This window comes from Argopecten irradians, chromosome 11 (assembly GCF_041381155.1).
Source record: "Argopecten irradians isolate NY chromosome 11, Ai_NY, whole genome shotgun sequence".
Classification (NCBI taxonomy): Eukaryota; Metazoa; Mollusca; class Bivalvia; order Pectinida; family Pectinidae; genus Argopecten; species Argopecten irradians.
In genome coordinates, this window is record NC_091144.1 from 31,177,158 (window position 1) to 31,181,917 (window position 4,760).

General features: G+C 33.7%; 1 long non-coding RNA gene across 1 annotated transcript; it reads right to left on the reverse strand.

Annotated features, from left to right (window-relative positions):
• Positions 1-1,570: 1,570 nt before the first annotated feature.
• LOC138335306 (uncharacterized) lies at positions 1,571-2,812 on the reverse strand. Its single transcript, XR_011210257.1, has 2 exons — positions 2,336-2,812; positions 1,571-1,729 (listed from the first exon to the last, which is right to left on the reverse strand). It is a non-coding gene; the product is annotated as an uncharacterized lncRNA (long non-coding RNA).
• Positions 2,813-4,760: the final 1,948 nt, after the last annotated feature.

The following is a 4,760-nucleotide window of genomic DNA, read 5'->3' on the forward strand; positions in this document are numbered from 1 at the left end:
GATATTGAGCAATGTGAATGAGTGTGAATAAGGGATCTCCGCCATATCATACTTATATTTGCTACATTAAGAGCACATTAAGAAATAGAAGGCTTATTACACTCATTACATATGTGTAATAGTGTAATATTTTTCCCAACATCTGAGTCATATGAAAATCTTTCTTTCAATTTCGCTGTACCTTACACTATGGATAATAAAACTTAAAATATATTAATTGAGATTAATATTTTTCTATTAAAAACGTGAAATCAACATACCTGTCAACAAAACTAATAGTATGAGAAGTGATTCTTACTAGACACGGAAGTCTAGACCTAGCCACTCCACGTGACGGTAGGAGAATACCGGCCCCTTAGGGAGTCATGGCACGTACCCACGACCTGCCCCTAATATTACATAGGGTCGGTTTCTTCCTGTACCTATATACGGGTATATAAGGGCCCGATGACCAGTGATAGGCAGAGCTAAACTGATCTCCATACAGAAAGGTAAGCAACCTTCTCCTACATAGAAGGATCATAAAAATTCAATAGGGCTAAATATTTGATCTGATATGAATAATTAACGGACATATTGAACATTTTCTAATGCGATTTGTATTTGCATCTAATTCAAGATAAATCGTTCTAGTTAATATATTTACCATGCTTCTTTATACAAAAAAATTGTTTCATTTTCAATACTTTCTATTTCTTATATGTTATGATACTTGATTTGCTAAGTTTCATTTGATATTCATTACACTTCTTCGATTTAATGGTGTTTATGTAATTTTCTATGTCAATATCACTCTCATTTTATGTATAACTTTTTCGTGCGTTAATACAACTTAAATGAAATGTTAATGCATTAAAATGAATTTTCCCCCCATTTACAGCTTCAAGATGAACAAGTGTGTATCGCCCTGATCCTCATCCCATGCCTAAGTGGCCTACGTTGTTGCCATGGGTTACCCCGGATACGGAGGTGCCGGATATGGAATGTCAGCTTATCCTAACCCTGGATACGGTCTGAGCAACTACTACTACCAATACGGAAACCAACAACAGAAGAAGAGCTCCAACTTCGCTCTCTGTAAGTGACACATGCTCTTTTTATTGTTTCTTGTGATAGTTTGTTAAAGAATATGACGTGAATTGAAACATGAGGGTATAGAAGTAAGTAGACTAAATGTAGAGAGACTATAACTTCGCTCTCTGTAAGTTTTGTTTTAATCTGAATATTGAACATTCCGACGGAATCAACGTTCAGTTAATGTATGTGTAGTTATAAAAAATACATTATGTTAATAGGTTAGCATCATTATCAAAGTACTCTTATTATCAAAATTACTAATTATCCTGTAATTTTCCTAAATTAAATTATTTTTTTCATCTGATTTAACAACCTGAAGCTTTTCCAAGCTTTAAATTAATTAAAACATCACAAATTTCATTAGAAGTAACAAGTAGATAATTTAAAACACTATTAGTTTTCAACTGTAAAATAGGCACTTGCTATCGTCAATTATTAGTAAACCTACAGAAATATTCATTTAATAGATTTGCCTTGTCTTTATCATCTACAATGTTACCCCCACTAGCTACTGCTGGAGCTGTAACACTCGAAGTACTGGGACCATTCTCACTCCGACTGGCTGCTGCACTCAACGACATGGAACCATTCTTGTTCCTTACATAGGGGCTGGTAGAGAGCCTCGAGGGTCGCTTTCCCTTACCCCGCACGACTGAAACTCAAATAAGGACATATAGAACACATGTCGACATTATCCGACATACAAACATGCCCCTACATCCTCGGTAACTCGGCATTGGACATTTACCTATCAGCGTTAGCATATATAACGCCCGGGGCACCGAGGATGACAACACTTACACATGATCAAAGGGCAGCAACTCCCATCAACGACAATACCAAAGTCCAAACACAACTTAAACGAATTAATTATCGCCACTTACATTAAAAATAATGACGACTTACAGTCTGAAAATATATCATGATACGAATAAAAATAGTAATACTCAAAATCAATACCTAATTCATGTCTCCGCTAATGCTAACTCCGTTTGCTATGAACTAGAAGTGCAAGATTAATTCTACAATAAAATAAAAATACCGAAATAAATTCCGGTATGGGATAATGCAGTAAAATTCCGGCAAAATATTAGCGACGATGCCAGGAACAAGACATTTCTTTTTAAACGGTGTTAACAACTGGAACCGGGACGAACACGTGTTCGATGGTAGGAAGGCCATGGCCGCACCATGCGGTACGGCTGACCACACGATATATCAAAATCGAACGACATCCGCTTCAATAGATTATACAAACCAATTCTGTATAACAGACACACAAAGAATGTCCGTATGAACACTAAATTACTGCTGGCACCACAAAACTTCAACAAGCGATTTTTTTGGCAAACAAATCTATGGGAGCAAATATTGTGCACCTTCCCTGTACGTAAACTAGATTAATCAAAGTACTGAAAGTACTGCTGCGGTAAAACTTCTGGATGATAGGAGTTGATTCGAGTGTTAAAGATTGATAAGTCAATGGTTATATTATCAGTATAACTGCAAATTGGAAAACGATCCAAAGAAAACAGGACTTAAACTAAGGCTGAAAAACTAATACAAATAATTGTTTTTTATTTGGTCGTAATAATTTACCACATTGATTTATTTTCTCACATTTTGTACAGGTCCAGTTATTCTAAATACACATAATGCATTTCAGTGCAGAACCTTCAATCAAAGAGGAAGTATTTATGTTGTCAAGTTTATATAAAGAAAAGTTTCAGCATTATGGTGACTTGTAGCTGCAATATTGTAGCCCAAAAGACTTATAGACAGAAAATGGTGTCGTCTTTAGAGCTACAATTGGTGCCTAATTACCGCTAATGGAGCAAATTAATGATTATGCAAACCATTATTAATCATTTGTTTGCATTTTATCGTACTTGTTTGGTATCGCTTACCTACTAGGCAATAAAACTGAACCACATAAAATATCAAATTCTCATCAAGGCATCATTTTTTTTACATATTCATATGAAGATCTTTCTGAGGGGAATTTATACGGCGAGTCCACAAATTGTGAATTTGACGTCTTGTGACCTGTACGGTAGATATTAAGAATGGTAGTTATGTTTGTTTTGGACAAAAAATAATATGTAAATGCATGTATACGCATAAAAAATAATCGGAAACCTACAAAAAAGTATGAAAAACTATGCCCGAGTGATTTTCGGAGGCAGTGCTCCACTACGACACATAGGGACCAATTCGTACCCGGCCGAAAGGTATAGTAGGCCGGGTACGTATATTCGTTCTAAGGTGACTTGTAATGTCAAATTAAATTGATTTTTTTTTTAAAAAATAAACAGGCATTCTTCAGATATCAAGAAAAAAACTTACTGGTTATATTATATAAAATCTCATATAATGTTTAAGCGATACCGTACACGTATTTGACCTTTAATGACTAATATGAATGACATCAAGGATTTCCTTTTTTAACAAAAATGTATCTAGCAAGTTTAAGAACACCATACTATCTATAAGTACAAAATTTAATGGTTCTCAGACCGTGTAACATATATAACTAACGTATATTGTCATAAAGGATGACTTTCATGCTTCATAACTTCACGAATACTACTTTGGCAACATATCAGGGAGAAAGAGGGGAAAGAGAGGGAAAGAGAGAAAAAAAAAATCTCTGTCAGCTATCAGCTGATTTTACCGGTATATGCTTTATCAAGTTTCAAGTACATGAATGTATATATATTAACTAAAGAACTAAATAACCTGAGTTAATTAACTAAACGACATGTAAATGGCACGAAGGATGTTTTTTGTCAAAACATGTTAATATTTTTTCTCTATGTCTATCAAGTTTGTAGTACATTACAACATATATTCTATCAAACGGTAACGGCACGAGTTACCTAAATGACAGATATTGTCATCAGTGTCCTTTTCTAACTACAATTTGTAAATATCTTCTTATTAAAACATTATGGAAAGTTGTTCAGCAAAAATTTGGAGCAAGGATAGGTCCAAAATTCGGATCGCAAATTCACTCAGAAATTTTACTTTGACATGATAATTTACTTTGAAATTTGACTATTGGTTCCAAAACTGTTTTCATAAGGCTTGAACATGATAATTTACTTTGAAATATGAATATTGGTAGAAAAAAACTGTTCTTATAAGGCTTGGTTCAGAAGAAAAACATAATTGTAGTATATGAATTAATGAAGGATAGTGACACGCTTACTTTTTTACTGTTTTGATGAATTGATACAAATCTATCAGATTAGTACTAATTTTGTGGAATATCACGGTTTTAGTATCTGCTATCAGAGAATACCTGAATTAGGCTGACTCTGAAATATGTCAAATTTGTTTCCTACTTACATTAAATATTTCATATTGATCTGTAACAACGTAATGAAAAAATAACATACTCCTACCGGGAGGAGAAGATGGGAAGACTTGATTAGTTCAGTCGAATCATTTGAAATGGGTTGATATTTCTAAAATTTCCTTTACAGTAACGAAAATTATAAGCTTCAGTGGTTTCAATATATATTATAGCAGATTCACTCAGCAGCAATTTTACTTTGACATGATAATCTACTCTGAAAAAACATTGTGTTACAAATTATATAAGTACATTTGCCTAGTACAGAATAGTACGTACATGTATTACAATTTCAGTTATATTTAAACACCTCCGAATTTTTTCA